Source organism: Hyperolius riggenbachi, chromosome 5 (genome assembly GCF_040937935.1).
Source record: "Hyperolius riggenbachi isolate aHypRig1 chromosome 5, aHypRig1.pri, whole genome shotgun sequence".
In the NCBI taxonomy this organism is placed as follows: Eukaryota; Metazoa; Chordata; class Amphibia; order Anura; family Hyperoliidae; genus Hyperolius; species Hyperolius riggenbachi.
In genome coordinates, this window is record NC_090650.1 from 424,089,884 (window position 1) to 424,103,646 (window position 13,763).

Here is a 13,763-nt window from a genome sequence, read left to right on the forward strand (position 1 = left end):
AGGAAAATGCCTGAATTTGTACTGTTTGTGATTACACAGCAAAGTTTAAAGACACTCAGAGATGAAAAGTATAATAAATTTATACATACCTGGGGCTTCCTCCAGCCCCATCAGCATGGATCATTCCCACACCGCCGTCCTCCGCTGCCTCAATCGTCGGTACCGGGTCCCTTCACTTCAGTCAGGGCCAGTCGACGCAAGCGCAGTGCCCTCCCTCCATACTGCACAGGTGCATGCGTAAAGCAGGTGTCGGCGAGATGGAGGCAGTCCCTGCGCATGTGTACAACTGTCCGCATCCAGCGGAAGTGACAAAACCAGGTACCAGCGATAGAGGCAGCGGAGAACGGTGGCGTGGGAGCGATCCAAGCTGATGGGGCTGGAGGAAGCCCCAGGTATGTATAAATTTATTATAATTTTTCGTCTCTTGAGTTCCTTTAAAGGGAAGCTTAATGGACCACTATCATGAGAAAAGTAGGCCGTTAAAATCTGACAGGTTGTGGGCCAGTCCATCTCCTCAAGGGAGATTCTCAGTGTTTTCTTTTGTTTTCCTGAACAGCAGTTAACTGCTAAAATAGTAAGATACCAGCCAGCCTCTCTACTCACTTGCACACTATTTTGTCAGTTAGACTTTTGCAACTGCTCAGGAAATACTGTTTAAAACCCTGAGAACTCCCCATAAGGAGATGGACTGGCCCAAAGCCTGTCGGTTCTGTCGGTAACTGCGTGGACATATATACGTACTCCTTCTAGTGCAGATAATTTGTATTGTTTGTATTGCCTAGTTCGTTCACTGTATTGCTCCAGTCAGATCTAGCTAGTCTCTTTGCTTATGTCATATATTGGTTCATCGCCAATATATACATATTCTAGTCAGCGTTTGTTATTTTCCTTGTATTCGTGTTACGGTGATATATCAGTGCTGCTGATATATACGTACTCGAACTGTTTATATCCTGTGTCTAGCTAGTCAGTTTTTAGCATGTTTTGGTAGGTTGCGCTTAGCGTGATCACCCGTGCTTAGCTAGCCTAGTCCTGTCCTTGCGAGGTAGCCATTGCTGCGGTTGCTATTGGTTACCTCACTCCTGTCTTTGTGAATGCTTCCTGTCACTGAGGCAGTGACTAGATTAGCAAGCATTCATTCTGTCAGCCTCTGTCCTCCTAGTCCCGTCCTTGCAGGTAGCCATTGCTGCGGTTGCTATTAGCTACTTCACTCCAGCCTGTCTTGTATCTGTCTGAATGTTTGCTATCGCAAGAGCAGCGCAACATCGCACTGCGCTGCCATTGGGTATTATCGGAAGCCCAGAGCTGCAGTTGCTCTGGGCAGCCTGTGTAGCCTGAGCAGCCTCTTCCTTAGCCTTGTTGTGCTGGATGGTCAGAAAGTATGACCCCCCACCCCCCAGCGTTACAGGCATGAAAGAGAGGGTGCTGCATATTGAAGAAGAGGATACAAATGGGGAAGGGAGGCTATAAATGAGGAGCAACGCATGGAAGAGTGGGACTGTTGCTCAAGTTGCATAAAGGAGAGGGGCTGTTATACAAAGATGTTGCACATGGAAGAGGGGGCTGCACATGGAATGGGAGGGAGCTGCTGTGCATAGATGTTACACATGGAAGAGGGGGCTGCACATGGAATGGGAGGGGCCTGCAGTACATGGATGTTACACATGGAAGAGGGGGCTGCGCATGGAATGGGAGGGGCTGTTATACAAAGATGTTGCACATAGAAGAGGGGGCTGCACATGGAATGGGAGGGGCCTGCAGTACATGGATGTTACACATGGAAGAGGGGGCTGCACATGGAATGGGAGGGAGCTGCTGTGCATAGATGTTACACATGAAATAGGGGGCTGCGCATGGAATGGGAGGGGCTGCTGTGCATAGATGTTACACATGGAAGAGGGGGCTGCACATGGAATGGGAGGGAGCTGCTGTACATGGATGATACACATGGAAGAGGTGATGCACATGGAATGGGAGGGAGCTGCTGTACATAGATGTTACACATGGAAGAGGGGGCTGCACATGGAATGGGAGAGGGCTGCTGTACATGGATGATACACATGGAAGAAGGGCCTGCACATGGAATGGGAGGGAGCTGCTGTGCATAGATGTTACACATGGAAGAGGGGGCTGCACATGGAATGGGAGGGGGCGGCTGTACATGGATATTATACATGGAAGGGGGCTGCTGTACATGGATGATACACATGGAAGAGGGGGATGCACATGGAATGGGAGGGGCTGTAGTACATGGATGATACACATGGAAGAGGGGGCTGCACATGGAATGGGAGGGGGCTGCTGTATATGGATGATACACATGGAAGAGGGGGAGGCACTTGAAATAAGAGGGGCTACAGTACATGAATCAAACACATGGAAGAGGGGGAGGCACTTGGAATGGGAGGGGGCTGCTGTATATGGATGATACACATGGAAGAGGGGGCTGCACATGGAATGGGAGGGAGCTACAGCACATGAATGATACACATGGAAGAGGGGGCTGCACATGGAATGGGAGGGGTGCTGCTGCCCATAAAAGAGAAATCACAATATACTTGGCCTATGGGCACAAAGTATAAATCCAGCCTTGGGGAGGAGTGTTACTGTTATATAGTTGTTACACATTGAAGAGGGGGCTGCACATGGAATGGGAGGGGCTGCTGTACATAGATGTTACACATGGAAGAGGGGCTGCACATGGAATGGGAGGGCCTGCTGTACATAGTTGTTACACATTGAAGAGAGGGCTGCACATGGAACGACTAGATAGAATGAAAATCTGTAGCCACACTTCAGCCGTGTATTTAGCTATTTGCCAGGAGTCTTTGATTTCAAGCATAAAATATTGTCAGGAACGGATTTTTGCAAATTACTTAAGAAACGAGTACAAGAGGAAGCGGGCGGGCCTGGACCATGCGTGTCACGCTGGGAAAATTAATGAGGAACACTTCATTCCCGTGAAGGATTATTTCGATGTTGCTGCCAAGGTCATCAGGACCTGAAAGGCTCTGAACCGAGTTTCAGCTGACTGAGAAAGGCCAAACCTTGTGTAGAAACTTCAGCGGGAACCGAGATAAGAGCTCCATCCGCAGGGTAGCCGTTTTCCACGAATGTTCATCTGAGTATTTCAGAAAAAAACAACAACCCACGAGAACATTTTGGAAGAAGTTTTCAAAGTCAAGCGTGGTGAGAGACAGAGCAGACTGGAGGTCATGTGTGATGAGGTGTTATAATGACGAAACCCACATGGGAACGTCACAAAGCCGTCAGCAAAACTTCTGATTTCTGGGTCCTGTACTCAAGGCCGGATTTACACTTTTTGTGCCCCTAGGCCAAGTATATTGTGGTTCACCTTTCTTGTGCATCAGGAATGGGAGATTCCATGTGCAGCCCCCTCTTCCATGTGTAAGGATCATGTACAGCAGCCTCTTTGTTTCACAATGCTCCCTTAGCAGTAGTTTCTCTTTTTTATGTGTTGCTCCCATTTTCAGCCTCCTCTTTCATTTGAAGCAATCAGGCCTGGATTTATATCACAGAAGCCTATAGGTACAGATGTCCTGGCACCCTAGACTTTGCCCTCCATGAACCTACAAACCCCCGCCGATGCTGTCACTTCTCCCTTACTTCCCTTACCTGGGGTAGACAGCCACAGGTGCCCCTTAGTATTAGGTAGCCAGAGGTACCCTCAGTATTAATTAACTAGAGGTGACCCCCAGTATTAAGTAGCTAGAGTTGCCCCCAGTTGAAGGTAGATCTTGTCGGTGGAATGCTGAGAGTCGAGTGAGTAACCTCTCATTTACACTCCACTCTGTATAGGGAAGAGATCGATCCACCTTTTCATTATCAGGCGCCTGTAGGCACATTGCCCACAGTGCCTTATGGTAAATCCGGCCCTGGTAGCAACCCCTCTTTCATTTCCAGGTGCACCGTTGGTTGCAGCTGCCCAAGGCCCTTGCCTTTGTGGCATCTCCAGAAATCCGGCCCTGCCTGTACTAGATAACCATCCTAGCCTGAAGAAAGTAATAAGGTCCAAACTACTGACAGTTGTGTGACAAACTACCTTAGTGTAGACCAAAGCAGGAAATTTGGGAATCGGAGGATCTGTAGTAATTTGGGTGCCATGGAGGTGTAGTGGCCGCTATTTGTAGCTGCAGTTTGTACAATGGGCGACCCCGATACCTGGTGTTTTATCGGGCCACTCTGGTGCCCAAATTACCACTTATAGCTGCAAACTGCGGCTGTTAACATAGGAGCCTATGGCGGTGCACAAAGTACCACGGCGCCTCCGTGGTCTGACATTTGTAGCTGTAGTTTAGTTAGAGTTAGGTAGGTGTGGGGGTGGGGGGGGGGGAGGGGTCAGAGTTTGGCATAGGTTGGAGGGGGGGATGTTAGGGTTAGGCATCAGTTGTGGATGTTAAATATGGTTGGGCATCAGGTGGTGGTTTCAAATGATCCTCTGCTAATGCGTGTACGAACCCTAAAGCATACCCCTTGCTATTCACCGATCCCCTCTGTTACTACTGCAGCTAAACAGATCAGCAGGACAGCCGGGCAACTGGGATTGTTCAAAAGAAAATCAATATGACAGCCTCCATATCCTTCTTGCTTCATGTTTGCTTTAAAGGGGAACTGAAGTAAGAGGTATAATGGAGGCTGCCATATTTATTTCCTTTTCATCAATACCAGTTGCCTGGCAGCCCTGCTGGTCTATTTCTCTGCAGTAGTATCTGAATCTCACCAGAAACAAGCATGCAGCTAGTCTTGTCAGATCTGACTTTAACCTCCCTGGTGGTAAGCCTGTGCTGAGCACGGGCTATGCCGCCGGGAGGCACCGCTCAGGCCCCGCTGGGCCGATTTGCATAATTTTTTTTTTGCTGCACGCAGCTAGCACTTTTCTAGCTGCGTGCAGTGCCCGATCGCCGCCGCTACCCGCCGATCCGCCGCTATACGCATCGCCGCAGCCGCCCCCCCAGACCCTGTGGGGTGGATCGGAGTCCCCTTTGACGTCACGACGTCGGTGACGTCATCCGGCCCTGTCGCCATGGCGACGGGGGAAGCCCTCCAGGAGATCCCGTTCTTTGAACGGGATCTCTTGATCTCCGATCGCCGGCGGCGATCGGAGGGGCTGGGGGGATGCCGCTGAGCTGACCTCGTCTCGCTACATAAAAAAAAACAATTAAAAAAAAAAAACGTATTTGCTGCCCCCTGGCGGATTTTGACAAACCGCCAGGAGGGTTAATGTCAGAAACACCTGATCTGCTGCATGCTTTTTCAGGGGCTATGGCTAATAGTATTAGAGGCAGAGGATCAGCAGGGCTACCAGGCAACTGGTATTGATTAAAAGGAAATAAATATGGCAGCCTCTGTATACCTCTTACTTCAGTTCCCCTTTAAAGAGGAACTTTAGCCAAAAAGGGGGGGGGGGGGGGGGGGAAAGCAATCACTGCATTGCAAAGTGAAAAGTTAAAAAATAGAGGAGAGATCAACAAATGATTGATGTTCGCCATGTAATTAATTCATGTTGTTTGTTCCACAATCAGCTTGCAGGTCATCATATTATATGTACAACTAGCAGAAATGAAAAAGAAAAAAAATAATCAGACAGCACAAGCTGCCATTATCTATAACCCCACCCCTTAACAATGTGATATGCTAAATGTTTTGTTTTTTTTTATAGATAAAGTATACATATGCAGAGGGAGATGCTGGTTGCTTGGCAGTTAGAAACAGCAATTATTCCCCACAATGCAATGAGGCTCACAGACAGGAAACTGTCAGGACTATGGTCACGACATCACACTGTGGGAGTGATGACAGCCTGGATGTAAACAGCCTGCAGCTTGTCGCTAGCAGGCTGTTTACATCCAGGCTGTCATTTACCGCCACTCCCCCGCCTCCTCTATTGCGCCGCTCCCAGCCTGCGTAATTTCCCTCCCCGCCTCCGTAAGCTGATTGGAGGGGAGCGGCGCTATAGAGGAGGCGGGGGAGCAGCGGTAAATGACAGCCTGGATGCATGTCGCTTGCACAGCGGTTTCTTTTTTCTTGGGGACAGCAGAGTGCAGGGGGGGGCCCTGGGGGGGTACAGTATAGTAACAGAGGCTGGTCATTGAATGCAGAACCAGCCTCTGTGTCCTTATAGCATTCTTAAAACCCACCTCGGGTTCTCTTTTAAAGGAATACCATCAATGCCCAAGTGTTCTACAATGACAGTGTGCAAATAATGTCTAAGTAGCTGTGTAAACATTTTCCTACTTTTCATGTTAAATATCAGAGGCAAAAGCTTTAATTTATTGAGGGTAGGATTTAGCTATATTGGGACAAATCAATTGCAGAAGGGGTGTCTGCTTCAATGCACAGCCAGTGTTGCATATCAGACTACAGAGTATTTTTCTCAGAAAGCAAAAACAGTATGAAAAGCTGTGACAAAAGCTGTGAGCTTTCTCTCTCTCTCTCTCACACAAAGTTACACACAGGGTTAACAGATGAAGTGTGAGGGGAATTCCCCCTCCCCTCATGGCTCATTCTGCCGTCAGTTTTGGCGTCAGTAAAGTGTGAAAGTATTTTGATAACAGTAAACAAAGAGGTTGCAAGTGAAATGTATACACCAGTACTTAGCAGTACTTCTCAAACAATTCATATCTCAATTGAAAAAAATATGTAGATCGATAGTATTCCTTTAAGGTAGTTTTAAAGGATGGTGGTTTGGTCCTCACTACAGCCGCTGTCAGATACAAATGACGGCCTTCACCTGTCACCAGCCTCAGTTAAGAGGAGTTTGATTTATTCTTATCGAGGGCTCCATTGTTTGCCTCCATAAGAAGAACATTTATAGACATTTTCTCACTGATAAGCGAGGAGCAGATCGCTGACTGCAGCGCTGAGCTGTAAGGTTAAAGTATACAGGTACATCTATAAAAGTAGAAGGTCGGATGTTCCTATAAAACACAGCAAACCTAAAAGATACCGTCTCCCTATAAAACGTTCACTATAGAGAAATTCTGCGACATGTAGATATATCCCACTGCGGGTTATTGCTCATTTCCACGTCGATTGTCCTTGAGAACGCTGACATGACGTACTCATAGATTTAAAAGCCAGAGATCTCTGACGCACGGGATCACGAAGAATTTCTTCCAATAACCGGAACCATACATTCTGTTTTTGACTTCTTCAGTTTGACTCTAGGTATCTCAAACATTTTTCGCCGCTTGATTACACCCCCAGTCATACACCCATTATGCCTCCAGTCTTGTCTTCATTACACATCCAGTTATGCCCCCAACATACCTCCAGTCTCACCTTCAATACACCTCTCTTCACACCCAGGGGCATAACAATCGCCCCTGCAATGGATGCAGTTGCAGGGGGGCCGTGGGAGGAGAAGCCAGGGAGCCCATGGCTTTGGGGCCAGACCAGGGCCGTTTTAAAGGGCAAGGAGGGGAAAGCAGCGTGCACACACAGAGACGGGGAGAGGTGCCTGAGGCAGGGGGGGTCGGGTGCCCTTCCCCCACAGCTGTGTGTATCGGCTACACCCCCCTCATAACCCTAGGGCACCTATAACTGGCTACCTATACTGGGGCACCTATAACTGGCTACCTATACTGGGGCACCTATACCTGACTACCTATACTGGGGGCACGTATACCTGCCTACTTTTACTGGAGGAACCTATACCTGGCTACCTATACTGGGGCACCTATACCTGGCTACCTATACTGGGGGCACCTATACCTGGCTACCTATACTGGGGGCACGTATACCTGCCTACTTTTATTGGGGGAACCTATACCTGGCTATCTATACTGGGGCACCTATACCTGGCTATCTATACTCGGGACACCTAATCCTGGCTAGCTATACTGGGGGCACCTATACCTGGCTATCTATACTGGGGGCACCTATACCTGGCTATCTATACTGGGGGCACCTATACCTGGCTATCTATACTGGGGGCACCTATACCTGGCTATCTATACTGGGGGCACCTATATCTGGCAATCTATACTGGGGGCACCTATACCTGGCTATCTATATTCGGGACGCCTATACCTGGCTATCTATACTGGGGGCACCTATGCCTGGCTACCTATACTGGGGGCACCTATGCATGGCTAGCTATACTGGGGGCACCTATGCATGGCTATCTATACTGGGGGCACCTATATCTGGCAATCTATACTGGGGGCACCTATACCTGGCTATCTATACTGGGGGCACCTATATCTAGCAATCTATACTGGGGGCACCTATACCTGGCTAACCTATACTGGGGGCACCTATGCCTGGCTATCTATACTGGGGCACCTATCCCTGGCTATCTATATTGGGGGCACCTATGCCTGGCTATCTATACTGGGGGCACCAATACATGGGACCCTATCCAAAGTTTGCAGAGGGGGCAGTGAATTCTAGTTACGCCCCTGGCCACGCCCCCACCATGCCTCCACTCACATCTTTATTACACCTCCAGTCATGCCCCCATTATTCTTCCAGTTGCACTACTATCATGCATTCAGTCACACCTTCATTACACCTCCAATCACTCCACCACCGTGCCTCCACTCACATCTTCATTACCCCTCGAGTCAAGCCTCCACCATGCCTGCAGTCCCGCCTTCATTACATCTCAGTCACGCCCCCACCATGCCTGCAGTCCCGCCTTCATTACATCTCAGTCACGCCCCCACCATGCCTGCAGTCCCGCCTTCATTACATCTCAGTCACGCCCCCACCATGCCTGCAGTCCCACCTTCATTACATCTCAGTCACGCCCCCACCATGCCTGCAGTCCCGCCTTCATTACATCTCAGTCACCCCCCCACCATGCCAGCAGTCCCGCCTTCATTACATCTCAGTCACGCCCCCACCATGCCTGCAGTCCCGCCTTCATTACATCTCAGTCACCCCCTCACCATGCCAGCAGTCCCGCCTTCATTACATCTCAGTCACGCCCCCACCATGCCTGCAGTCCCGCCTTCATTACATCTCAGTCACGCCCCCACTATGCCAGCAGTCCCGCCTTCATTACATCTCAGTCACGCCCCCACCATGCCAGCAGTCCCGCCTTCATTACATCTCAGTCACGCCCCCACCATGCCAGCAGTCCAGCCTTCATTACATCTCAGTCATGCCCCCACCATGCCTGCAGTCCCGCCTTCATTACATCTCAGTCACGCCCCCACCATGCCAGCAGTCCCGCCTTCATTACATCTCAGTCACGCCCCCACCATGCCAGCAGTCCCGCCTTCATTACATCTCAGTCACGCCCCCACCATGCCAGCAGTCCCGCCTTCATTACATCTCAGTCACGCCCCCACCATGCCAGCAGTCCCGCCTTCATTACATCTCAGTCACGCCCCCACCATGCCTGCAGTCCCGCCTTCATTACATCTCAGTCACGCCCCCACCATGCCGGCAGTGCCGCCTTCATTACATCTCAGCCACGCCCCCACCATGCCTGCAGTCCCGCCTTCATTACATCTCAGTCACGCCCCCACCATGCCTGCAGTCCCGCCTTCATTACATCTCAGTCACGCCCCCACCATGCCTGCAGTCCCGCCTTCATTACATCTCAGTCATGCCCCCACCATGCCTGCAGTCCCGCCTTCATTACATCTCAGTCACGCCCCCACCATGCCTGCAGTCCCGCCTTCATTACATCTCAGTCACGCCCCCACCATGCCTGCAGTGCCGCCTTCATTACATCTCAGCCACGCCCCCACCATGCCTGCAGTCCCGCCTTCATTACATCTCAGTCACGCCCCCATCATGCCTGCAGTCCCGCCTTCATTACATCTCAGTCACGCCCCCACCATGCCTGCAGTCCCGCCTTCATTACATCTCAGTCACGCCCCCACCATGCCTGCAGTCATGCTTTTAAAGGGGCATGAAGATCCATATCTCTGCAAAAAAAGAGAAAAAAAACAGTTCACTAAAACTCTTTGTCATTTAAAAATTTAGGTGTTTTTTTTTCCTTTTGTGAAAATTCCATGAACAGGCAAAGCGGAATGTTACATAAACTGAGGCTTGTTTTGCCAGAGATGTTGTGAAATGAAACGCCTTGAGATCAAGGTCAGTAATTAATAGACATTCCATTAACTTCTTCTGCGGCCGCCGCTCTGCCCTGTTTCCATAATTACTGACTGAAAACTTGGCTGGTTGTTTGCAGTATTCACACATGGCCAGAGAGATGCTAAGAAGCCCAGCTTGCATGCAAATTTCCTGAAAATGGTATGCAGCTCGGAACTGGGCCAATGAAAGATGCACAGATTAGCCTGTTTAGCAATGAGCCATTAGCCGTTGCCACGACAATGCATCACTATCAGTGAGGGGGCCGGGCAGAGAACTTCCGCCTGCCCGGCAACTTCCCCTTCCATGACAATCAGAGCAGGATCAACTGGGTACTAGGATACATTCACTATTTTTCTTGGTGGGGAGGGAATTTTTTAAAAATAGGTTTAGTGTACTCAGGAATAGCAACAAGGAATATAATGTTCATTTGAAGTTTAATCACACTTCAAAGGACATAGCTCCCAACAGTCCCTCTTTTAGAACCCAGTCCCTCTGTCCCTCTTTCTTCCTCATTTGTCCCTCTTTCTGGACTGGTGAACAGATCTATGTAAATATATATTTTTTTTTCTACTGAAAAATGTGTTTAATTCACTCCAGTCTTATTCTCAAATGATAATTAGAGATGTCGCAAACATAGAATTTTCTGTTCTCAAACACAAACTTCCGCAAATGTTCGCAAACAGGCGAATTTGGCCACCCGCCATAGACTTCAATACGCAGGAGAATTTTAACCACTTCACCACTGAGGGGTTTTACCCCCTGAGCACCAGAGCAATTTTCACCTTTCAGCGTTCCTTCCATTCATTCGTCTATAACTTTATCATTACTTATCACAATGAAATGAACTATATTTTGTTTTTTCCGCCACCAATTAGGCTTTCTTTAGGTGGGACATTATGCCAAAAATTATTTTATTCTAAATGTGTTTTAATGGGAAAATAAGAAAAATGTGGGAAAAAATTAATTATTTTTCCGTTTTCGGCCATTATAGTTTTTAAATAATGCATGCTACTGTAATTAAAACCCATGAAATTTATTTGCCCTTTTCTCCCGGTTATAAAACCATTTAAATTATGTCCCTATCACAATGTTTGGCGCCAATATTTTATTTGGAAATAAAGGTGCATTTTTTTCAGTTTTGCGTCCATCCCTAATTACAAGCCCATAGTTTATAAAGTAACAGTGATGTACCCTCCTGACATAAATATTTAAAAAGTTCAGTCCCTAAGGTAACTATTTATGTATTTTTTTGAATTGAAAATTTTTTAATTTTTTTTTCATTACAAAAAAAAAAATAAATGGGGAGTGTGGGAGGTAATGAGTTAATTTTTTGTGTATAACTAATTCATTTGTGTTTGAAAAATTTTTAGGGTGTAGTTTTACTATTTGGCCACAAGATGGCAACAGTAACTTTTTGTCTAATGCGACCTCCAAGCGTCCTTCCGGACGCTCGGAGGAAGTATAAGGAGGCTGGACACGTGAGGTTTTTTTCACAATGATCGCGCTGCCCATTGGAGAGCAGCAGATCATTGCGGGGCTTAGATCAACGAACGGGAATGGACTTTCCCGTTCATTGATCTCCGTGCGAGCGGGCGGCGGCGTGTTTACTAGCGGCGGGCGGCGTGTTTACGAGCGGGAGCGCGGGCAGCGGTAGGAGTACGCAAAGTACGGATTTCTCCATCCCTGGGGGTTAAAGGATGGAAAAAGGGACGGAGAAATTCGTACGGGCGGGGGTAGAGTTGTTAAAACCTACAAAGACTATTTCTGGCCACAAAAATGATGAAAAAGTTGTTTCAAGGGGTCTAACACCTGGACAGGGGCATGGCGGAGTGGGATAGATGCCAAACGTCCCACCAAACATTATGCAGTTGATGCAAAGTCGAGTTTAAATCCCTAAAGGACAGCAATCATGCTTTTCCTACCTATCTGCAGCAAGTCTGACCCTGCTTTCAGCTCAGGAGCCCTGCTCTCGGCTCAGCAGCCAGTAGAGAATTGATCCAATTGGCCACTGCAACTGCTTTTTGATAGGGGGTGTGGGATCCAGGAGGGGGTGCTAGCTGATTGGCTGCCATGTGTCTCCTGACTGTGAGGTAAGGGGTCAAAGTTTAGCTCAATGATAATATATAGGAGGCTAATCAAACATGCCAAATGTTTGCTTTTCACCACGAATGCGAACAGCGGATGTTTGCAGAATACTGCTTGCCGGCAAACAGTTCAGGCCATCTCTAATGATAATATGAAGGAAAATGAACCAGGATAGAAAGAACCAGTGTGGTTTGAAGTGTAAAATAACATATAATATTTATATATATCTTATTAACTTTATGGTATGCGTGACTAGGGGTGTGCCAGGGGCATGATTAGGGGTGTGGCTTAGGTGCCCCTCTTTCTTATTTCAAAAAGTTGGGATGTATGGAACCCCTATCACACCCCAGCACCTTTACTTGCAGGTGAAGCCCTTTTATTCTTTATTTTACACAACTTCTAACTTCTGAACCATGCACTGTAAGGGCCCGTTCTCACTTGGGCGATTAGTGGATGATTCCCGCTAATCGCCGAAGCATTATCGCTTTTTAAAGCGCCAGCGCAATACTAAAATTAATGGCAGTGACCTCACTGCCGCGATTGCTGGGTGATTCTCGATTAGCGCTCCAATTTTGGAGCGATTGCGATACAGTGCTCATCGCAATCACTCAGGAATCTAGAGAGTTTACAGTGATTTTACCGTGCTAATTGCATTAAAATCACCTGCGCAAAATTGCGATTGCTAGTGTAAACGGGCCCTAACTGCAGCCCCTCTGGTGCCATCTCTACTCAGTTATGAAAAGTTCCCCCACTCTCTCTCGGGTATTTACAGAGGCTCATATGCGCATGCACACTGAGGCTCTATTTATGGTCCGCCTCCTTGTATTATAGCACAGTTGTAAGGGAGCTCCCTGTCTCTGTACTGCCTGATGCAGCGTGGACTATTTAAATATAACAGCACTCCTTGCAATTACTCTACATAAGACGGGTGAAGGAGCAGGCACCTGGGCCCCCCCTGCCGGATTTACCATAAGGCACTGTAGGCACGTGCCTACAGGCGCCTGATAAAAGAAAGGGGGCTCACGCCCCTCCCACCCACCTTACCTATGCAGAATCCCGAGAGGTTGCTCACCAGGGTCTCAGCATTCCACCAACTACATCTCCCTTCTGTCGGGGGCACCTCTAGCTAATTAATACTGACTGAGGGTACTTCTGGCTACCTAATACTAAGGGGCACTTATAGCTACTTATGACTGGCAAGGGAACTAAGGGAGAAGAGACAGCTGGACCAGCCAGCACACTTGTGGTGCGGTTCGGTGGGGTTTGTAGGTTCATGGAGGGCGGAGTCTAGGGTGCCAGGATATCTGTGCCTTTAGTAAATCCGGGCCTTGCCACAGGGGCTGCTGTTTCGCCACTGTTCTGTATTTGATTGGTTCAGTTTCAATATGCATACAAACTGAAACTATAATGTAGCAATTCCTTGCACATCTCCTTTCCAGTAAGCTGCAGGCTTTATAAATGCCCCAGCGTTACAGCAATGTAACAAGAAGGTGATAAAACTTTGAGATGTTGACTTTGACCTTGTAGAATCACGCCTACAACTGCAGGAACTCCCCTTTCCAAGGCCAGGCCTGCCCCAAAGATCAGCTCACCAGCTTCAACTC